Raw genomic sequence first — 24,847 nt, forward strand, 5'->3', positions numbered from 1 at the left:
CATTTACAGCAACATGGACAGAACTGGAGGTCATTATGTTAAGTGAAACAAGTCAAGCACAGAAAGATAAATATTACATGATTTCACTCATATGTAGGGACTGAGACAGTATATCTCATGAAGATAAAGAGTAGACTAGTGATTACCAAAGGCTGGGGAGTGTTGTGAGGAGGGGGGAGATGAAGAAAGATTGACTAATGGGTTCAAATATACAGTTTGATAGAAGAAATAATAGGACCTAGTATTTGATAGATCAGTATGGTAACTATAGTTTACAATAAAATAAAGAGCAATAAAAATAATAAATATGAAAATATATACATAAATATCAATGCTATAAAAAACAAATAATAACTTTTTAGATTAAATATATAAAAATAACTAAATACCCAATGATAATAGCATATACTAAAAGGCAAAATAAATTGAGTTAAAATGTTCAAAGGTTCTTATCAGTAATGAAGGAAGACTATCAACTAATATTAATTTTCAGAAGTAAAAGATGCATGTTGTGAGATCTAGAATAAATTCTAAAAATGGTAGAAGAATATACAGCTTTCAACTTGATAAAATATAATACTTCCTCACTATAAGACAGTTAAGGAAAGACAGAAGGATCACAGAAAGATGGTGGATTTGAAAACAAAATTTAGATAATAATAAACATAAATAGGCTAGATCTTAAAACATAAAAGAAGATCAAATAAAAACATCTCAATTTTAAAAACATGTAAACTATATGGACAAAGAAAAGTTGAAAGAAAAAGAACGGAAATATATATATATGATGCCAATAATTCAAAATAATGCTGGTATAATCATACAATTATGAGAAAAAGCAATCTCTAAGTCAACAAAAGTTGCTAATGACAAAAAAGACACTTCATAACAACAAAAAGTTTAATTCACTAGGAATATATAAAATACCTTAAATTTGTAAACACCTAATACTTTTCAAATACTTTTGAAACACCCAATAGTTTCAAAATATAGAAAACAAATGCTTAGAGAAATGAAGGAAAGTACTCAATAATAATTTGTAATTTTAGCACAGCCTTCTCACTATAAAAAAAGTAGAGTGAATACATAAATAAGTAAATACTGAACATAAATACAAGTAGAAGAACAATACCATTAACTGAAAAATATAGAGCACTTTTCCCAAAAGCTGCAGAACAAACTTATTTCCCAAACCACTGGAATATTTGCCAAAGCTGATCACTTGCTGGACTGTCTTAACGTACTTAAAGGAATTAAAAGTATACAAAATAGTAGGTGTACATAGTGCAGTTAAGCAGCTAAGATCATGATTGTTGGAGAATTTATATTTATATGTGTCCCCACTCAAATTTCACCTTAAATTATAATAATCCCCACATGTCAAGGGTGGGACCCAGTGGAGATCACTGAATCATGGGGGCAGTTTCCCCCATGCAGTTCTGGTGGTAGTGAGTGATTTTGCACAAGATCTGATGGTTTTATAAGGGGCTTCTCCTTTCACTTGGCACCCATTCTGTCTCCTGCTGCCCTGTGAAGAGGTGCCTTCTGCCATGACTGTAAGTTTCCTGAGGCCTCCCCAGCAATGCAGAACTGTGAGTCAATTAAACCTCTTTTCTTTATAAATTACCCAGTCTTGGGTATTTCTTTATAGCAACCTGAGTATGGACTAATACAGAAGGTAATATTTACATTAAAATGAAACAAAAGTCAAATACCTAGAAATAAATATAATAAATAATGTGTAAAACTTATAGGAAGAAATAAAATATTTTGAAAAACTAAGGAAAACCTAAGTAAATAGAAGGAACTATTAGTTTCATGAATTACAAGTCTCGATATCATTGAGTCGCAAATTTTTCCCAATTCATAAATAGGGTAGCCAAATTATTGTTTGTCCAATGAAAGAAGGCACTAAATAAATAGTGATTTATTGACCAAGAAGTATTAGTTTTCATTTATTAGTGGACTTATAAAATATTTCTGGTCAATTTTCTCCTAAAACCATACTCTTTCTAAAAAATGTAAATAACCTAAAATGGTATACATGTAAGAAAAAAATTTATATAGATTATCTAAACCTTAAAAATCATACAAGCAGAATTATTTTTGCTATATATTCACATACTTTAATCCATTTATTATCTCCCTTTCTCCCTCTAATATCATGTCACTGATATTTCCTGAAAATATTATTTTTATTGAATATAGTCTTATTATCTTTAAATTTTTATAAAATTACTTGTAATTGTAGGATTTTATTTTATGGCTATAATTGACAACACTTTCAATGATTCTTCCTATAGGTGATATTTTAATTACAAAAATACTCTAAAAACATGACTAAAGTATATTACTTAAATTCTGCTAAATGAGTCATACTCTCAATTTTATTTTTTATTTATCACTAAACTTTATTTTTTAAAGCAGTTTTAGGTCTATAGCAAAAAATGAGTGGAAAGTACATAGAGTTCCCACATACCACCCCTTTCTGAACACAAAACTTGTTCCATTACCAACATGTTGCACCAGAATGGTACATCTGTTAGAATGGATGAACCTGCATTGACACATCATTATCACTCAGTCCATAGTTTATCTTAGGATTCACTCTTGTTGTATATTCTATGGGTTTTGAAATATACATAATGAGGATATACACCATTGTAGTACAGTACAGAATGGTTTCATTGCCCCCTGCAAAAAATTGTCTATGTCATGCCTATTCATCCCTCCTGACCCTGCAAGCCCTGTCAATCACTCATTTTTTATTATCTCCATAGTTTTGTCTTTTCCAGAATGCCCAATATTTAAAACCATATCATTTGTAGTCTTTTTAGATTTGATTATTTCATTTAATAATATGCATTTGAATTTCCTCCATGTATTTTCATGGCTTGATACTTCATTTCTTTCTAGCATGGCATAGTATTCCATCGTCTGAATACACCACAGTTTATTTACCTACTCACTTACTGAAGGACATCTTGGTTACTTCCAAATTTTGGCAATTATAAATAAAGCTGCTGTAAACATTCATGTGTAAGATTCTGTGTGAACATAAGTTTTCAACTCATTTGGGCAAATACCAAAGAGCATGATAGCTGGATCTTATGGTAAGAGTATCTTTAGTTTTGTAGCCAACTGCCAAGCTGTTTTCCAAAGTGACTGCATAACTTTGCATTCCTAACAGCAACAAATGAGTTCCTGTTGCTCCATATGCTCACCGACATTTGGTGTTGTCAGTGTTTTGGATTTGGGCCATTCAAAAAGGTGTGTAGTGGTATCTCAGTGTTGTTTCAGTTTGCAGTTCTCTAATGACATACGAAGTTGACCATCTTTTTATATGCTTACTTGCCATCCATATATCTTCTTTGTATATTTTTAGGTCTTTTGCCCATTTAAAAAAATAAAGCTGCTGGTCTTTTTATTGTTGAGTTTTAAAAATTCTTTATATATTTTAGATAACAGTCTTTCATCAGATTTGTCTTTTGCAAATATTTTCTCCCAGTCTGTGGCTTGTCTTCTCTTAACATTGTCTTGCAGAGCAGAAATTTCAATTTAATAAAGTCCAGCTAACCAATTTTTTTCTTTCATGGATTGTGCCTTTGGTGTTGCATCACCTAAACAATCACCATACCCAAGTTCTAGGTTTTCTCCCTTGCTCTCTTCTAGGCATTTTATAGTTTGGCATCTTACATTTAAGTCTATGGTTCATTTTGAGTAAATTTTTATGAACGGCATAAAATCTCTGTCTAAATTAATTTTTTGCATGTGTTATTCTAGTACCATTTGTTGAAAAGATGATTTTTGATCCATTGTATTGCCTTGGTTCCTTGTCAAAGATTAGTAGACTATGTTAGTGTATTTCTGGGCTCTTTATACTGTTCCATTGCTTTAGTTGTCTATTCCTTTTTTTTTTTTTTTTTTTTTGAGATGGAGTCTTGCTCTGCCGCCCAGGCTGGAGTGCAGTGGCATGATCGCAGCTCACTGCAAGCTCCATCTCCTGGGTTCACGTCATTCTCCTGCCTCAGCCTCCTGATTAGCTGGGACTACAAGCGCCTGCCACCACATCCGGCTAATTTTTTGTATTTTTTAGTAGAGACGGGGTTTCACCGTGTTAGCCAGGATGATCTCAATCTCCTGACTTCACGATCCCCCTGCCTTGGCCTCCCAAAGTGCTGGGATTACAGGCGTGAGCCACCGTGCCCGGCCTTGTTGTCTATTTTTAATGGAAAAACTTCTCGTTTTCACCATGAAGTACGATGTTAGCTGTAGGTTTTTTTGTGGATAGTCTTCATCAAGTGATATTTCCTAATATTTTTGGTTTATTGAAAGTTGTTATCAAGAATGAGTGTTGGAGTTTAGTCAATTTGTTTTTTGTTTTTGTTTTTGGCATCTAATGACATGATCATGTGATTTTTCTCTTACCTTGCTGAAGTGTTGAATTACATTGACTAGTTTTTGAATGCTGACCTAGCCTTGTATACATGGGATCATGCCACTTGGTTGCGGAATGTAATTATTTTTATACATTACTGGATTTGATTTCTTAGTATTTTGTTGCATCTGTGTTCATGAGTAGTATTGGTCTGTAAGTTGCTTTTTTTTTTTTGTTATGCCTTTGGCTCTCATATTCAGGTAATTCTGACCTAATAGAATGAGTTAGAAAGTACTCACTCTGCTTCTACCATCTGAATGTGATCACAGAGAATTGATATAATTTTTTTCTTGAATGTTTGACAGAATACATCTGGTACTAAAACTTTCTGTTTTAAAGGGTTGTTAATTACTGATTAAATAGGGTTATTCAGATTGTCTGTTTCTTCTTGTGTGAGTTTTGGAAGATTGTGTCTTTTTAGGACTTGGTCCATTTCATCTAGGTTATCACATTTTTTGGCATAGAGTTGTTTATTAAAATGCCTATATCCAAATATTTTTATAAATATTGACTCTGCCACTTTTAAGAGCACTATTTTTTTGACAAATATTTTCATAAGGCAGAATTTGTTAGATAACCCAAAGGCACAGGCAGGCGGCTTTTCAGAGACAGCAAAGTCAAGTAATTTTCTGCCACCAACCTAAATCAAAATGAGTTAGCTACTCCTAGCTCTTCATGCTTGAGTTCAGTTCATCAGTGAGCATTCTGCTTGTTGCCTTTGAATGAGAGGTATTATTAGCATTGTGACTGGAAAAGATTGACAAAAAGAAGTGGATCACTGCTGGTCACTTTTCCAATTTAACCATAAGTAAAAGTGAAAAATCTGTTCACTACCCATGTATCGCATCTACTTTAGCTAAAAAGATAATCTTTTCAATAAATGGCACTACTACTGCTTCTAGAAGAAATCATGCAGAAGCTAGAATTACAAAGTAGGGGTATACCCTTTCTAGCTGATCATAATTCAATCATAACATGAATAGTGAAAAGGTGAAAAATCTCATACAAATACTAAACTAGATAGGATACCAGGGCTACAGGTGTAAACTGTGACTGTCCTACGCAAACTAGACAGAATGCCATATTTTCTATAATTCAATGCAATCTTAATAAGAATACTAACAGATATTCCAATGGTACCTAACAAGCTAATTTAAAAACTTAAATGAAAATGCCAAAGAAATAACCAAAATCCTCTTGAAAAAAAAGGGACAAGGTAAGATGACTTGCTCTATTGGAAATTAAGACTTATTAAAAACCTACAGTAATTTAAAATTATGTGGTACTGGTACAAGGGACAAATGAATAGATAAATGGAATAAATTGAATAATTCACATACGGATATGAATTATGAGGAAGTTGACACTGTAGAGCTGTAGGGTAATGATTATTTTCAATATTTGTACTAGGACAGTTGGATATTGGTATAAAAAATATCTAAATATAAAATTTAAAATAGCAAAGGTCCTAAAATATACTATGTAGGGATATAATATCAACAATTTATCAAAGGAAAAAATTTCTTACAAGAATTTAAAAAGCACTAAACAAAGAAATTAGAGATAAATTAAAATCTCTATTTATCAAAATTTACATTAAGACAGTAAAGAGGCAAGTCAGAAAGCTAGATAAGACATTCACAACACATACAACCAATAATTGTTAACAATTAAAAAAAGACACGATAATAGAAAAAAGGTCAAGGGACTTTAAAAAGCATTTTCAAAAAAAAAAAAAAGAGATAGCCAAATTGTCAATAATCATATGAAAAAAGCACACAAGCTCATTAATAATCATGGAAATGCTAATTAAAACTGCAATGAGATACTGCGAGATACTCAGTAGATTGGCTAAAATTTGAAAAGCCTTCAAATCACAAATTTTGGTGAAGATGTGAAGTAGTAAGAACTCTGTTTTACTGCTGATAGGAATAGAAATCAGTACCACTTTGGAAAACTGGCAATATCTGCTAATGTTGCAGGTAAACATAACCTAAGATGTAATAATTGCACTCCTAGGTATAATACCATCATAAATGCACAGACATGAGCCCCAAGAGACATGCACAAGAATGTTACAGCAGCATTGTCTGTAATTGTCCCAACTAGAAACAACTGAAACATCAAATATTCATCAACAAATGACTAGATCACTAAAATGTGGTCTGTTCATACAAGAAAATGCTATACAGTACCAAAAAGTTTAAAAACTACTTCTCACAACAACATGATGAATATTGTAAAAAGTGTGGAAAGAAACAAGATAGACAAGAATAGTGTATGCTTTATAATATTCACATAACGGTGAAGATAAAAACAGAAAGTGCTATATAAAGTGATTTAGGGATACATACTTATCTGGTAAAACTATAAAGACAAACAAAAGATGTGAATAAAACGAAGTAATGCTAGTGATTACATTTAAGGAGGGGAGCAATTCAATGGGAGTGAAAGCAAGCCTCTAATGTGCTGGCAATCCTGACCTGATGATGGTTGCAGGGGTGTTCACTTTGATAAATCATTGAGGAGAATTTTTTTTGTTTTATGAATTTTTCTATATTTTGCTATATTTCAATTTTTTTTTGAAAAAGATAACTCTGTAACAGCTTCTTATTCAGTGTTCATCTCACTTCATTGTTTGGCGTATAACAAGCTCAGTCATATTTGCCTGTACCTTCTTCAAAGCTTACCATGAAAATACTTAATGGCTAATTGAGTAGAGGCTTAAGTGAGGATTTCATACAATTTTAAAAGCTAAAAGCAACAAATTATTAAATAGTAAGTATGGTGCGGAATGGCATTTTTTCCATTCAGAATCACACTAGAACACAGCATGATCAAGAAAACTGAAACAATAGTGAAAAGCTACATCAACTCCCCATATAAGACTATCCGGAGCTGGGTGCAGGGGCTCACACCTGTAATCCTAGCACTTTGGGAGGCTGAGGCAGGAGGATCATTTGAGGTCAGGAGTTCTGGACTAGCCTGGGCAACATTGCATGGCTCCGTTTCTACATAAGCTAAAAAAATTAGCCAGGTGGGGTGGCAGATGCCTATAGTCCTAGCTACTTGAGAGACAAGCAAGAATATTACTTAAGCCCAAGGGTTGGAGGCTACAGTGAGCTGTGGCTACACCACCGCCCTCCAGCAGCACAGGTGACAGAGTAAGACTGTCTCAAAAAAATAAAATAAAATAAGAAAGAGAAGAAGAAGGAGAAGGAGGAGATGGAGAAGGAGAAGGAGGAGATGGAGAAGGAGAAGGAGGAGAAGGAGGGGGAGAAGGAGAAAGAGAAGGAAGGGGGTGGGGAGGAGAAGGAGGAGGAGGAGAGGGGGAGGAAGAGGAGGAGGAAAAGGAGAAGGAGGAGGGGGAGAAGGAGGATACTTAGCAGAGTGGCTAAAATTTAAAAGAGGACGAAGAAGATCTGTTTATACTTATCCTGTCAGGATTACTGCAGTCTGATTATCCCAAGATCTTTCCAATTATGGGCCAAAAAGAAATATGAAGTTATATCACGGGCTAATGGTTTCTGCTTAGATTATTAAAATTTTGTTTAAGACAGGATTATTATTATTATTATTATTTTTTTTTTTTTGCCAAACTTTGGTGATTAAAATGATTAAAATATCAACTAGCTTTAGTTAACTACAGTGACAGAACATTTGGTTCCAGGAAAAATTTTTATTCATTCTGTGAATGAATTTAAAGAGCAAAGAGGACAGGCGTGGTGTCTCATGCCTATAATCCCAGCACTTTGGGAGGTGGGAGGGCCGAAGTGGGCTGGGCGGATCACCTAAGGTCAGAAGGTCAAGATCAGTCTGGCCAACATGTCAAAACCCCATCTCTACTGAAAAAAAAAAAAAATACAAAAATTGGCGGAATGTGGTGGCAGGCCCCTGTAATCTCAGCTACTTGGGAGGCTGAGGCAGGGAGAATCACTTGAGCCCGGGTAGTGAAGGAGCTTGCAGTGAGCCAAGATCAGGCCACTGCATTCCAGCCTGAGTGACAGAGCAAGACTCCATCTCGAAAATGAAAAAAAAAAAAAAAGAAGAGCAAAGAGAAACATCTTAAACATCTTAGTTTTATGTATTAATTTATCCTATGAAGAAAGAAAAAGTACGTTAAGATCAGTTATAGATGATTATATAATTACTAAAAATCAAGATGTATCTAAAACTGTGTTGACAGTGTATGCTATTAGTTATCAACAAACAAAATATATACAGAGGTAGTAAATAATAAGACTCATTTGTTAATTTAAATTCTGTCTCATAATTTAAACAGTACAAAAAAGTAAGGACATTTGTAAATGTTGATGATGAGTTTCAGAAAATGTATAATCAATAGAATTGGACAAAATTTTAATAGAAAAAATGCTCTATCAACTGAAAAGCAGTCATATGATTTGACCATTAGGATGTGGAGGCTCTCTTAGGATGGATCATGTCGGTACAACAGTAGAGGCAGAAGTCAGGAAAAAAATTGAGTGAAAATCAAGACAGCGGAGGCATTAGTTTGTTTCCAAATATCCATTCTTCCTTTTTCTTTTACTATAAAACCCCTAAATTTAGCTGGATATGTGGCTTTCCTAATAAGACTGTATTTCTCACTCTTCCTTGCAGCTATGTGTGGCCATGTGTCTAAATTTTGGCCAATAGTATGTGATGTGTGCAACTTCTGTGCTATCCACATCCTCTTCTCCCCTTCCCACTTTTAGAAAAGCAGCCATGAGTAGTTGAACTAAAGAGATATTTTTAGCCCACGAGGCAGAAGCCGGATGTTAAGGCTGGCAAAACAATGAGATAAAAGGAGTCTGAGTTCCTGCTATTGGAATGGTTATATCAGCTGTTGAATTCTTGTTCAGACTGTTACATAAGGCAGAAATAAACTCTATCCATAAGCCACTGCCATTTTGGTCTCTTCCCCCCCCCCCACCCCCTCAAAGTGGAACCTGGCCTAATTAATACTGTAAGCATTGACTCATCTTGAGAAGTTAAGCAGTGACAAGGAGGAAGAAATAAGAAAAACAAAAGATCCTTTTTAGGAAGAGAGAGACTTAACACATTTTCATAGGTTGAGACTTTAATGAAAAAACAGAGCCCTTTGCTATACAATCAGAAAGAGACCCAAATATGCAGTTAGTGATTCTATAGTGACAGAAACCTGATCAGTAGTATCCTGTGACCAGGGGTAAACTGAGGGATGACTGCAAAGGAGAACAACAGCATGTTTTTTGGATGATGAACCCTTGCTATATTTTGTTTGGAGTCATAGTTATGTGAGTATATACATTTATCAAAACCACTGGATGGTATTTTTAATATTGGTGCATTTTATTGTATGTAAATTATATCTCAATAAAGTTGATTTTTTAAAAAAATTTAGAAGTAAACACAAGAAACTAACACAACAGCCTAACACAGAGTATGAACAGAAATCTACATCAAAGTAAGCCATTATAATGTTTTTAGCCTATCAGCTACAGAGAAGATCCTATTTTTAAAAAAGAAGAAGAAAAACAAGAAAAAAGATTACAGACAAAAGATCCAAAATCAGCATAGTATCAGATTTCTTTATAGCAATATTGGAATGTTAGAAGAAACACCTTCCAATGCCATGAAGTGATACTTTCAAAACTCTGTGAAAAAATGTTTCAAAACTCTGTGAAAAAATGTTTTAGTCCCAGCCACACTGACAACTGATTATGAAGAAAGAATGTTCTGTAATCCCAGCACTTTGGGAGGCCGAGACGGGTGGATCACGAGGTCAGGAGATCGAGACCATCCTGGCTAACACGGTGAAACCCCGTCTCTACTAAAAAATACAAAAAACTAGCCGGGCGAGGTGGTGGGCGCCTGTAGTCCCAGCTACTCGGGAGGCTGAGGCAGGAGAATGGCGTAAACCCAGGAGGCGGAGCTTGCAGTGAGCTGAGATCCGGCCACTGCACTCCAGCCTGGGCGGCAGAGTGAGACTCCGTCTCAAAAAAAAAAAAAAAAAACCAAAAAAAAACCAAAAAAAGAAAGAATGTTGACACATTCAGACATGCCAGAATTCAAAGACTTTACTTCCTAAGTATCCATTTATTAAAAAATAATGGAGAATGTGTGTCACCAATGAAAGGATAAACCAAAAAATGCAGAACATGACAGGTTCAGGTAACAGGAATTGCAACAAAGAAAAGGGCAAAGAAATCCCTCAGTGAGAGGAAATTGCAGGACCACTGGACATCAGGTATAGAAAGTAACCAATCTAGATTGAAACCAGGACAGCGTGCTCCAGGAAAGCCCTCTCTAAGGAGCAAGGGTGCTCTTGAGAAGTTTGGACCACACAAAACTAAGCAAACCAAACACAGCAGTTATTAACACCAAGGAAAATAGAAAAATTTACACAAAAAGGAATGAAATTTTAACATACTAGGTGGCTCAGCTGTGAGCAACATGTTAAACTGTAAACACAATACAATGATTTCACTGAGGACTGTAATTATAACTTTACTGGGGGATAAAAAAGTTTTGTATAGGGGAAGATCTTAGGCCTAAATAAGGATCATCTTCCATAAAGAGAAGTTAATAGATAATGCTTAAAATTAAGAGCATAAATAAAGATGCAGCTGTGTAGGCCTGTTACTAATGAAAAAAGAAGAAAATACCAAAATAAATGGCTGAAGCAGTTGACCATATTTCCCTTAGAAACACGAGAATCAGGATCCAGGAGGGGTGGAGCAGGGCCTGCTGATTTTTTTCGTTGTTGTTGTGTCTTCATGTAAATTGTAACTGAGCATGTGTATTACTTTAAAAATAATAATTTGGAAATGAAATTCAGTTAATGCAAGGATTGAAACCTGAGCATATAACGCCTGACACCAACCCTTTCCTATTTTTATTGGTACAAGAAGATAGAGGGCATAAAGGAAGAAATATGCCAAGAAAGAGTGGAAAGGCCGTCAATGATAACTTGAGGGAATGGAAGACAATGCTCACCCACTTCATGATGGTGCCTAACACCTGCCCAGTTGTGTGTGGAGAAATAGACAGTGTCCCCAGAGGTGTTTTCTTTCTTCCCTGGCTTGCTGATAACCATGTGTGAGACCAGTAAATTCAAAATACCTAGCTAGAGAGAGGGAGCACAGTGCAGTTAAAAGGGTATGAACATTGAAATGGATCTGAATTCTAATCCCTTCCTTCCCTTAACAGCATAGTCAGCTAAAACAAATTACTTCACCAGTTTTCTTACAGGCAATGTGGAGGTAATGATATCTCCCACACTGGATTGATGTGAGAATCAGGTAAGACTGCAAATGTAAAGCACCACACTCAGGGCTTTGCCCAAAGCAGATGCTAATAAAGGTTACTTTCTTTTGTTCTACCATTGTTTTCCACCATTTGTAGTAAGTGACTATCAGTCATGCGAATTTCCTCCTCCCTTTCCTTCTCTTTTCTTCCCCCATTCAATCCAACTGAGTTCAACCCTAAACTTCGAAATGACACAAAATCTGAAACGAGTTAAAATTAATTTCTTAGAAAGGAACTCACTGCTTCTCTTCACCATCTCCTCTACAAAAAAGTACTTCCTGGATTAGTTTCCCTAAGTGACATTTGCCTCCACTGGAAGGCTATGAAAATGCATTGGCACAGGTTAGCAGAAAAATACTTAAGTGGGCTCCAAGATGGCCAAATAGGAACAGCTCTGGTCTGCAGCTCCCGTGATCAGTGCAGAAGATGGATGATTTCTGCATTTCCACTTGAAGTACCTGGTTGATCTCACTGGGACTGGTTGGACAGTGGGTGCAGCCCATGGAGGGTGAGCTGAAGCAGGGCGGGGTGCTGTCTCACCCAGGAAGTGCAAGGGGTCAGGGGATTTCCCTTTCCTAGCCAAGGGAAGCCGTGACAGACTGTACCTGGAAAAACAGGACACTCCCACACGAATACTGTGCTTTTCCCAAGGTCTTAGCAACCAGTGGACAAGGAGATTCTCTCCTGTGCCTGCCTCAGTGGGTCCCACACCCATAAAACCTTGCTTACTGCCAGTGCAGCAATCTGAGATCAAACTGTGAGGCGGCAGCCTGGATGGGGGAGGGGTGTCTGCCATTGCTGAGACTTAAATAGGTAAACAGAGTGGTCAGGAAGCTCAAACTGGGTGGAGCCCACCACACCTCAGCATGGCCTACTGCCTCTATGGACTCCACCTCTGTGGGCAGGACATGGCTGAACGAAAGGCAGCAGACAGCTTCTTTTTTGTTCATAGTTGAACAAAAGGCAGCAACATCCCTGTCTGACAGCTCTTAAGAGAGCCGTGGTTCTGCCAGCATGGTGGTTGAACTCTCAGAATGGACAGATTGCCTCCTCAAGTGGGTTCCTGACACCGTGTAGCCTAATGGGAGACACCTCCCAGAAGGGGCCAACAGACACCTCATATAGGTGTCTGCCCCTCTGGGACAAAGCTTCCAGAGGAAGGATAAGGCAGCAATATTTGCTGTTCTGCAATAGTTGCTGTTCCGCAGCCTCTGCTGGTGATACCCAGGCAAACAGGGTCTAGAGTGGACCTCCAACAAACTCCAACAGACCTGCAACTGAGGGACCTGACTGTTAGAAGGAAAACTAACAAACACAAAGAAATAGTACCAACATCAACAAAAAGATCATCTACACCAAAACCCCACCTGTAGGTCACCAACATCAAAGACCAAAGGTAGATAAAAACACAAAGATGGGGAGAAACTAGAGCAGAAAAACTGAAAATTCTAAAAACCAGAGTGCCTCTTCTCCTCCAAAGTATTGCAGCTCCTTGCCAGCCAGCAATGGAACAAAGCTGGATGGAGAAAGACTTTGACAAGTTGACAGAAGTAGGCTTCAGAAGGTTGGTAATAACAAACTTCTCCGAGCTAAAGGAGCATGTTCAAATCCATTGCAAAGAAGCTAAAAACCTTGAAAAAAGGTTAAATGAATGGCTAACTAGAATAAACAGTGTAGAGAAGACCTTCAATGACCTGATGGAGCTAAAAACCATGGCACAAAAACTTTGTGATGCATGTACAAGCTTCAACACCGGATTTCATTTCAGTAGGTATCAGTGATTGAAGATCAAATTAATGAAATGAAATGAGAAGACAAGGTTAGAGAGAAAAAGAGTAAAAAGAAATGAACAAAACCTCCAAGAAATATAGGACTATGTGAAAAGACCAAATCTATGTTTGATAGATATACCTGAAAGTGATGGGGAGAATGGATCCAAATTGAAAAACACTCTTCAGGATATTATCCAGGACAACTTCCCCAACCCAGCAAGGCAGGCCAACATTCAAATTCAGGAAATACAGAGAATGCCACAAAGATACTCCTCGAGCAGAGAAACCCCAAGGTACATAATTGCCAGATTCACAAAGGTTGAAATGAAGGAAAAAATGTTGAGGGCAGCCAGAGAGAAAGGTTGGGTTTCCCACAAGGGGAAGCCCATCAGACTAACAGTGGATCTCTCAGCAGAAATCCTACAAGCCAGAATAGAGTGGGGGCCAATATTCAACATTCTTAAGGAAAAGAATTTGCAACCCAGAATTTCATATCCAGCCAAATTAAGCTTCATAAGAGAAGGAGAAATAAAATCCTTTTCAGACGAGCAAATGTTGAGAGATTCTGTCACCACCAGGCCTACCTTACGAGAGCTCCTGAGGGAAGCACTAAACATGGAAAGAAACAATTGGTACTAGCCACTACAAAAACATGCCAAATTGTAAAGAACATCAATGCTAGGAAGAAACTGCATCAATTAGTGCGCAAAATAACCAGCTAACATCATAACGACAGGATCAAATTCACACATAACAATATTAATCTTAAATGTAAATGGGCTAAATGCCCCAATTAAAAGACAAAGACTGACATATTGGATAAAGAGTCAAGACCCATCAGTGTGCTGTATTCAGAAGACCCATCTCAGGTACAGAGACACACATAGGCTCAAAATAAAGGTATAAAGGAAAATCTACCTTCAAGTGGAAAGCAAAAAAAAAGCAGGGGTTGCAATTCTAGTCTCTGATAAAATAGGCTTTAAACCAACAAAAGTCAAAAGAGACAAAGAAGGCCATTACATAATGGTAAAGGGATCAGCTCAACAAGAAGAGCTAACTATCCTAAATATATATGCACCCAATACAGGAGCACCCAGATTCATAAAGCAAGTCCTTAGATATCTACAAAGAGACTTATACTCCCACACAATAATAATGGGAGACTTCAACACCCCACTGTCAATATCAGACAGATAAACCAGACAAAAGTTTAACAAAGATATCCAAGATTTGAACGCAGCTCTGCACCAAGCAGACCTAATAGACATCTACAGAGCTCTCCACCCCAAATCAACAGAATATGCATTCTTCTCAACACCATATTGCACTTCTTCTAAAATCGACCACATAATTGGAAGTAAAGCACTCCTCAGCAAATGTAAAAGAACAGAAATCACAACAAACTGTCTCTCAGACCACAGTGCAATCAAATTAGAACTCAGGATTAGGAAACTAACTCGAAACCTCACAACTACATGGAAACTGAACAACCTGCTCCTGAATGACTACTGGGTAAATAACAAAATAAAGGCAGAAATAAAGATGTTCTTTGAAACCAATGAGACCAAAGACACAACGTACCAGAATCTCTGGGACAAATTTAAAGTAGTGTGTCGAGGCAAATTTATAGCACTAAATGGCACAAGAGAAAGCAGGAAAAATCTAAAATTGACACCTAATATCAAAATTAAAAGAACTAGAGAGCAAGAGCAAACAAATTCAAAAGCTAGTGGAAGGCAAGAAATAACTAAGGTCAGAGCAGAACTGAAAGAGATAGAGACACAAAAGTTTCTTCAAAAAATCAATGAATCCAGGAACTGGTTTTTTGAAAACATCAACAAAATTGATAGACCACTAGCAAGAATAATAAAGAAGAAAAGAGAGAAGAATCAAATAGATGCAATAAAAACCAATAAAGGAGATATCACCAGCGATCCCACAGTAATACAAACTACCATCAGAGAATACTATAAACATTTCTATGAAATAAACTAGAAAATCTAGAAGAAATGGAGAAGTTCCTGGATACATACACCCTCCCAAGACTAAATCAGGAAGAAGTTAAATCTCTGAATAGACCAATCACGGACTCTGAAATTGAGGCAATAATTAAGAGACTACCAACCAAAAAAAAGTCCAGGACCTGATGGATTCACAGCCAAAATCTATGAGATATACATAGAGTATCTGGTACCCTTCCTTCTGAAACTATTCCAATCAACAGAAAACGAGGGAATCCTCCCAAACTCATTTTATGAGGCCATCATCATCCTGATACCAAAGCCTGACACAGACAAAACAAAAAAAGAGAATTTAGACCAATATCCCTGATGAACATCGATGCAAATATCCTCAATAAAATACTGGCAAACTGGATCCAGCAGCACAACAAAAAGCTATCCACTACAATCAAGTAGGCTTCATCCCAGGGATGCAAGGCTGGTTCAACATATGCAAATCAATAAACGTAATCCATCACATAAACAGAACCAATGACAAAAACCACATGATTATCCCAACAGATGCAGAAAAGGCCTTGGACAAAATTCAACAGACCTTCATGCCAAAAACTCTCAATAAACTAGGTATTGATGGAATGTATCTCAAAATAATAAGATCTATTTATGACAAACCCATAGCCAATATCATACTCAATTGGCAAACACTGGAAGCATTCCCTTCGAAAACCAGCAGAAGACAAGGATGCCCTCTCTCACCACTCCTATTCAACACCGTGTTGGAAGTTCTGGCCAGGGCAATCAGGCAAGAGAAAGAAATTTGGGTATTAAATTAGGAAAAGAGGAAGTCAAATTGTCCATGTTTGCAGATGACATGATTGTATATTTAGAAAATCCCATTATCTCAGCCCAAAATCTCCTTAAGCTGATAAGCAACTTCAGCGAAGTCTCAGGATAGAAAATCAATGTGCAAAAATCACAAACATTCCTATACACCAATAACAAACAGCCAAATCGTGAGTGAACTCCCATTCACAATTGCTACAAAGAGAATAAAATACCTAGGAATACAACTTACAAGGGATGTGAAGGACCTCTCGAAGAAGAACTACAAACCACTGCACAACGAAATAAAAAAGGACCAAACAAATGGAAAAACATTCCATGCTCATGTATAGAAAGAATCAATATAGTGAAAATGGTCAAACTGCCCAAGGTAATTTATAGATTCAATGCCATCCCCATCAAGCTACCAATGACTTTCTTCACAGAATTGGAAAAAAAACTATTTTAAAGTTCATATGGAACCAGAAAAGAGCCTGCATTGCCAAGACAACCCTAAGCAAAAGGTACAAAGCTGGAGGCATCATGCTACCTGACTTCAAACTATACTACAAGGCTATAGTAATCAAAACAGCATGGTACTGGTACCAAAACAGGTTTATAGACCAATGGAACAGAACAGAGGCAACACCACACATCTACAACCATCTGACCTTTGACAAACCTGACAAAAACAAGCAATGGGGAAAGGATCCCCTATTTAATAAATGGTGCTGGGAAAACTGGCTAGCCATATGTAGAAAGCTGAAACTGGATCCCTTCCTTACACCTTATACAAAAATTAATTCAAGATGGATTAAATACTTAAACGTTACACCTAAAGCCATAAAAACCCTAGAAGAAAACCTAGGCAATACCACTCAGGACATAGGCATGGGCAAGAACTTCATGTCCAAAAACCAAAAGCAATGGCAACAAAAGCCAAAATTGACAAATGGAATCTAATTAAACTAAAGAGCTTCTGCACAGCAAAGGAAACTACCATCAGAGTGAACAGACAACCTACAGAATAGGAGAAAAATTTTGCAGTCTACCCATCTGACAAAGGGCTAATATCCAGAATTGACAAAGAACTCAAACAAATTTACAAGAAAAAAACAACCCCATAAAAAGTGGGCAAAGGATATGAACAGACACTTCTCAAAAGAAGACATTTATGCAGCCAACAGACACATGAAAAAAAAAATGCTCATCATCACTGGTCACGAGAGAAATGCAAATCAAAACCACAGTGAGACACCATCTCACACCAATTAGAATGGCAATCATTAAAATGTTAGGAAACAACAAGTGCTGGAGAGGATGTGGAGAAATAGGAATGCTTTTACACTATTGGTGGTAGTGTAAATTAGTTCAACCATTGTGGAAGACAGTGCGGGAATTCCTCAAGGATCTAGAACTAGAAATACCATCTGACCCAGCGATCCCATTACTGGGTATATACCCAAATGATTATAAAACATGCTACTATAAAGACACATGCACACGTATGTTTATTGTGGTACTATTCACAATAGCAAAGACTTGGAATCAACCCAAATGTCCATCAGTGATAGTCTGGATAAAGAAAATGTGGCACATATACACCATGGAATACTACACAGCCATAAAAAAGGATGAGTTAATGTCCTTTGTAAGGACATGGATGAAGCTGGAAACCATCATTCTCAGCAAACTGTCACACAAGAGAGAAAACCAAACATTCCATGTTCTCACTCATAGGTGGGAATTGAAAAATGAGAACACTTAGACACAGGGCAAGAAACATCACACACCAGGGCCTGTCAGTGGGTAGGCGGGTCGGGGAGGGATAGCATTAGGAGAAATACCTAATGTAAATGGCAAGTTGATGGGTGCAGCAAACCAACATGGCACATGTATACCTATATATGAAACCTGCACATTGTGCACTTATACCCTAGAACTTAAAATATAATTAAAAAAAGAAAAATACATAAAATGAGTTAGAGAACTGAGACTATGAAGGGCATTGGTCACTTTCCTCTGCTCTTCACACTTCCTTGCAGACATAGTGATAATAAATTGATCTTAAGGATAGTTACAAACTATGGATTTAATTGTATACATTCTATGGATCTAATTCTGCTATGATATTATTGTATCATTTCAAGAGGCTTGCTTGATTACATTTTTCTTGTTTCGTTTATAGCGTCAATTTTCCTGGTTAGAATGATACTTATGAAAATCATCTCACCTGGTGGTCCAGCTCCAGTAGGTGAGCTCCATTATCTTCACACTTGTTCAGTCCTTGTCATTTTATTTTCTAACCTTTCATGTACAGGGAATAGTAGATTAAAATTCTCCATCTTCAGTGAGTGCTCTTTGTGTTATAGAGCACACCATGATTTCAATGAACCAAACTCTTTCACACATGGCCCAAGTCTAAGTAAAAGGATCCTCCATATGCTCATTTTTAATATCTGCCTTCAGGATTATCTGTGAAGTGCAACTAATTTGTACAACCTGTATGTTAAGTGCTTTCAGGCACCTGAATGAATTATATTTCTTTAAAAAAACCTGCACCTTACATTTTCTATAATTAACTAGCATGAGTCTATGATTAAGTAACAAGACTGAAAAGGATTCCTTAAAGCTAATGAATGGCACAATTATCTGAGTTTAAAAAAATTGGAATCGGTGGCAACATACTGTAGATTACAAACTTATTCCTAATAATTTTACTTTGTTATTTTGATTTGTGTACATGATTCCTTTTAAAGTCCATGTGAAGGGTATGGGAGATTCCAACTACTCTAATTTATTTTCTATTTTTACTTGCACTCTCAAAAGCCTCTTGCATTTTTGTTGGTTTTCAAAAGCAGACCTACTGTCAGTTAGATGACTAATACCATTCTTTAAATATTGACAGTGACATAATGACATTTGTATACTTGATTAATCATTAATTCTGAAATATAAGATACAGGTAAAATAAATACTGAATATTAAAGGCAATACTAAATCATAATTCTTGTGAGACAGCCAGGTGGGAGAGGGTCCCTGGAGAAATACCAACTAGCCTGCACACTGGAATGGAGCCTCAAGAAGTTCACACCACTTGCAAAAGTGAGGAGCCTGGCCCCTCCGCTTCCTGTGTGGACCTGGGATTTGATCACCAGGTGGGAAGCACTCTAGCGGAGAGACTCTGGCCTTGCTAGAGCCCCAGTTTGCCCACTTTTTTCCATTCTCACCCAATAAAACCCTGTTTTGCTCACCTTTTAAACTGTCTGTGAGCCTAAATTTTCGTGGCTGTGGAACAGATAAGAAAGTCCTGCATCATTTTCGCACCCAAAATGGAGCTCGAGAAGTGGTGAGTGAAATGGGGACACAAAACCTCTTACTGTTGCTTCTAAGCCTTTTCATCCTGGGATTTCTGAGGGTGGGGAAAACCATGCCCCTACCCGCTGTTGCTCTCAGGACTTTTCATGGCCTTTTCTTTCCTTTTTCTGGATCCACTGCTGAGCAGCAGCTTCCTGCCTTGCTGGGACTGGAATGCATGGCCTAAGGGTCCCACACAGCCCGCTGGCTGATCCTAACCACTTGCTGCTGCTGCAGTCTTCCCCTTCCTGGGCCAAGGGGTTTAACTCTATTGGACAGAAATTAAGCTTAAACTTGTCTCCCTGGTGGAGGAACCATTTTCGTAAGAATAAGAGGTTCTTCCCCAGGAATGTTTAAACTGCTTTTTGTTCTTTCTCCTTCTCTACCTCATCAACAAGTTAGTCCTTAAAGGTATTTTTTTTCCTTTTAGAAGATGTTTTTATTGGGCCAGGCCTCCCAACTATCACTGTTTGTACTCTCTGTAAAGTTTTGGTTGTGGAATAGGATTTGTGGGGCTAGTCTTTGGCTGTGGCAAATCTGATGAGCTTTGCATGTCTGTATGGTTTGTGTTGCAAGCCTCCATCTTGCTTTACATCCTGCGAGCAGAGCATGGCCAGTAGCCACTTGGCAAGGCTTTGTTTAGCAATCCTGTCTGCCGGGATGAGCCCTCTCAGATTAGACATCTGCATGTTTTCCTAGCCCTGTCTCTTAAAGGGCTACACCCAGTGACTGGGTGTTCTTCTGCCTGTCTGTGTGTGTACTGTGTGTGCTATCTGTAAAAAGAGCTCTAATTAATTCGGCCTGAAGAAAAACAAGCACTTGGATCTAATATTTTTTAAAGGTAAGATAAAAGCTGTGGTACCCTTCAGTTCACGTGACTTTAATCTTTAAGAAACATAAGCAGCCCTAAAGACCACTGGTAAAATTCCGGTCAGATGCAAGGTTTGTCAAGTGTTTTGAGGTTACAAACTGCTTTTTGGGTTTTGAGAACTATTTGACTTGCCAGTTTCACAACTGGTACGGTGTGGGGACATATGGAACTAATCACGCCCTTAACTAAGAAGGCAAACCTTGGCTGCACTTAGCATACAAAGCAATTTACCAAGTTTTATCTTAAAGTTAAAAATTGCTAGGAGTTAACTGAAACTACTAGAAATAGATTTACATGCAGGGTGGGTAAGAACAGCAAAATGTGTTTTTTATAAAAGGTTATAAGAAGGCATGGAAATGTCAACTTTTGCCTAGGGTTAAAGAATTGTTTTGAGTTAAATTAGGAAAAAGCTGAAGGTTCCAAGAAGTGGTGAAAGAACTGTGGAAATTAATCTTGCAGAAGAGGTTCTTTGTGTAAACATATTGACTGAATGGGTTATAAAAGGTTTTTGCTTCTTTAAAATTTCTCAGTCATCATTTTGGAAAAATAAAAAACATGGTAATCTGGAATTCTATTTCATAATATCATTAAACTGTAAAGATATTTAACAGCTTCTGAAAATCAAATTTAAGTTTCAAATTGTCTTTTCTGACCCCTGGATTTTCAATTACTTCAGAGGGCCCCCGAAGTGTCCAAAAAAGAGAGGTAAACAGGATCATTTGACATGTTTAGATACATAGGATTGCCAAAATGATATTCAATCTTCTTAGAAAATAATGCTTATATATGTTCCAAAATTGCATGGGATTTCTAAAATTCTAATGTCTAATTATTTGCTATCAATCATAATTAAGGTTATGTTAAGTTATTGGAAACCAAGAAGATAACCAAATCTGTCAATTATGTTTCTAATTGTAACTACACTGAACATTTTGCTCTTCACAGACAATTGTTGTCTTATTTTAATCCTTTTCAAAAAATTGTTTATAATTAGCTATAGAACTGTAACATGTGCTCTTAAATACAGGCTTCTGATACCTTTGGATTTTGTAACATTGGAATACAGGAAAATGTACAGGACTCATGAAGAGCTGAAATGCTCACGAATATTAAGCAAAACAAGGGCTAACTAAATGGACTAAACTCAGAAAGCTAAAGCAATCTTTTTGACTTTTGGTTGAAATATTGCTGATCCTTGTTCTGTTTTTCATAGTCAAGGAAACTTACTTTGAATGATTTACAGCCTTTAAGAATTAAGCAAGGTATACTCCTGTGATCAAGATATGGAGCATGTTTGTTTCTCTCTGCCTGGTTCTTCCAGAATTTGGAAACTATCTGTGAGTATTCTTAACTTATGACAATACAATTGTTTGCATCAGTGCAATAAGAATCCATTTTTCTTTTACAACAGGATGCAACGGGAAAAACTGATTATTTTACCAAGACTTTAACTAGAAGGGTTTGCTTCCCTTTAAGCAGACGATCTTGACTTGCAGAGCCAATAAAAGCCCAGTGGGGAAACTGGTCTCATACTTCATCTGTGAAGTCCCTATACAGGGTTCCTGGCCTGTGGTCAGTAAATAATGTCACTTTCTAACAGTTCTAGGAGCTCCAAGTTTATCGACCTTAAGAGGATATAAGCACCCAACTCACAGGTGTTTGAGGATACAAACCCATGGTTGGGCTTGGCTTTAAAAGTTATTATCTGAGATTTCTTGTGGAACAGAATACCATCAAAGCCAATCTAAAAGGCCTATGTAGAAATAATCATTCTTGCTGCACTTTATCAAAATAATCAGGCCAAGTATAAGACTAAAGTCTATTTTGCAAACCATTCAGTCCTATAATTTTTTTTTAACAAAAATGAGGACCACAGAGAGAGAAATTATTTTTCAAAACTTACGTATTTGTCATTAAATTCTAAATTCATTAGTTGTTTTTAATTTTTTGCCTACATTTTAAACTAACCCTGCTTGTTCCTATGAACCAACCAGCAATCTCTAGCTGCAGCTCAGAAAGAACATGAGAGATGAGTGATGTAAAAATCCTGATAAATATTCTAGTTCTGAGCAATTATCCTTCAAATCCTGCCAGGTGATGGGAATAAATAGGATACCGATCACTTGGAGGTTTCCTTTTGGGAAAGTAAAACCAAGGGAGCTAACCAAAGCCAAGCACCATGCACCCAAATCTTAGCAAGCATAACTATAGCTACCACTTATCTGGGCGTCTCACAAGACATCCTTTCCTCTCCCTTGTTGGAGGAAGACTCAATTCCACATCTTCACCTTAGCATTTGGCTTATGATACGGCATCCATACAACCCCACTCCTACCCCCAAGATACAGTTTTGTCCAAGACTCAATTCCAAGCTTTGGGTCAAAGCCCTAGGAAGGAAAACTGGATGTAATGGATCCAAAGGCAGATAACAACAGAGGTTAAAAGGCACAGAGCAGGTGAGCGTGACTGATTTCTGCCAATTAAGCCAACCCCAAGCTTCCTGTTTCATGAATAAAGGCCATGTTAATATCCATGGCATAAATGAGGTCTAGGGAACTCCAAGGCTACTGACATTAGGTGGGAAAGAGACATAGGTGAGAACAGATAATTCCTTTTCTCTAGCCGCCCCTCTCCACCCCCCACTTCATGGGTACAAGCTGCTTTGCATGGCGAGACCTGCCAAGGTCACCAGGACTTGGGGATGCAAGGATGGAAGAGGGAAAGAGGATGCTGTTCTCTCTCCCCCTCACTTACCCCTGAGTATCTACTAGGAAGACAAGGGAACTAAGGACGTCTACTCCCCTCTTTCTAGATGGGTAGCCATTCATCTTCAGTATGCACCCCTTAAAAATGCATCCTGAACCCCTGGGACTCGTTTAAAAGACATCTTCTTTTCATTCCTTTTTCCTCCTTGGTTCTCTCTTCACTGATAGTTAGTTGTGTCTCTGTACTATGGGACACTCCCCTCAGGTGCATTTTCCAAACTGGAAAGAGTTAATTTCCCAAAGCTGAAATTGGTTGGTTTAGGATTGGGCCCAGGGGAAGGAAAGCCCAACATGCCAGCAAAAGGGTAAAGATTTCAACCAGTCAGGCTTTTGGCCACCCTCTCCCCATGCAAGTTGGTAAAGGGCCTCAGGATTTTTGAGCTGTTCTTACCCCTCCCCTTGTTTCATTTTGACACGTTTTCTAATAACTGGGTTTGTCTGTTCTTACCTTTAGGCCATCAAACTCCAAACAGTCATGCAACCAGAGCCTCTGAAGATGGCCCCTTCTGCCGAGAACACTTACATTGGCCTCTTGAGGGAGTTCTGACTGCCATTTCCCCAAAACAGCGCCCCCTGTTAGCAGGAAGCGGTTAAGATCAGTCTTCATCCTTATCCTTTACCTAACAGCAGTTAGATGTACTTCTTTAGAGTGGGGAATGAGGCAGCCAGTGGGAGGAGATCCCTGGAGAAACTCCAACCAGCCTGCGCACTTGGGTGGAGCCTCGGGAAGTTCACGCCATTTGAAGCAGGGAGGAGCCTGCTTCGTCCTTTTCCAGTGTAGACCTGGGATTCGAACGCCAGGCAGGTGTTTCCCCCACCTCTTTTTCTCCCTTTTCACCCAATAAAACCCTGCTTTGTTCACCCTTTAAACTGTCTGTGAGCCTAAATTTTCGTGGCCTTGGGATGGACAAGAACCCAGTCTTTAGCTGAACTAAGAAAAGTCCTACAACACCAGGGAGGTTTACATTTATCAATAAGAAAATAAAAACATATGGGCAGTAATAAAATAAATTTCAACAGACCAACTATAACCAGCGATCATCTGTATTCTGCAGGAGAAGTGCACAAGAAGAAATGAGCTCAATCACAGCACAAAGAATTTTAGTCATAATAAATTCCTGATACTAAGCTCTTAAAATGGATATAAACAAGATGTGGTAGAATTTGAAAAATAGGTTACAATCACAGTAGTAGGTAATGTTTGAGAGTCTCTCCACTTGCAATATTATATCTCTTATAATAGTTAAACACTGTGGACTTCTAAATTTAGAGTTTAAATAAACCCTTTAAAAAATACAACGGGATCTTTCTTTCATGCTTTGTTAGATCTTAAGGATGATTATTTAAAACAGAAATCTTTCAACTTCATTCAGGTATAGTGCACTACAGCTACTAACTAGGAAATAATGAGAAAACACTTTTCTTCACCTTAAGTTACAGATACTGGAAGTTTTTCCTTCAAAACAGGAGACAGTCCATCTGAAGCTAGTAGTAGATGCATAGTTAAGGATAACCTACTAGTATATGGAGCTCAGGAGATGTTACCTTAAGTTGAAGTCTTCCAAATTATC

The 24,847-nt window shown here is 37.5% G+C and overlaps 1 protein-coding gene and 1 long non-coding RNA gene across 5 annotated transcripts in view; one reads left to right on the plus strand and one right to left on the minus strand.

Moving 5' to 3' along the window:
- The window catches only part of INPP4B (inositol polyphosphate-4-phosphatase type II B), an 865,488-nt gene that overhangs the window by 643,240 nt on the left and 197,401 nt on the right, over window positions 1–24,847 (minus strand). The window contains exon 1 of one of the 3 annotated variants that reach the window (XM_033215350.1): window positions 23,725–23,811. The exons of the other annotated variants lie outside the window; for them this stretch is intronic. The gene's annotated coding sequence lies outside the window, so the exon portion shown is untranslated. Of the gene's footprint in view, window positions 1–23,724; window positions 23,812–24,847 lie in introns of those variants that run through there. 3 annotated transcript variants of the gene reach the window in all.
- Window positions 18,246–23,860, plus strand: LOC117085962. Of its 2 annotated transcripts, none has more exons than XR_004438152.1 (3): window positions 18,246–20,481; window positions 21,725–21,848; window positions 23,731–23,860. It is a non-coding gene; the product is annotated as an uncharacterized LOC117085962 (long non-coding RNA). The 2 variants fall into 2 exon arrangements; XR_004438151.1 differs by having other exon boundaries at window positions 18,246–18,537; window positions 19,305–21,848.

Source organism: Trachypithecus francoisi, unplaced genomic scaffold, assembly GCF_009764315.1.
Source record: "Trachypithecus francoisi isolate TF-2019V2 unplaced genomic scaffold, Tfra_2.0 Lachesis_group1, whole genome shotgun sequence".
Taxonomy (NCBI): Eukaryota; Metazoa; Chordata; class Mammalia; order Primates; family Cercopithecidae; genus Trachypithecus; species Trachypithecus francoisi.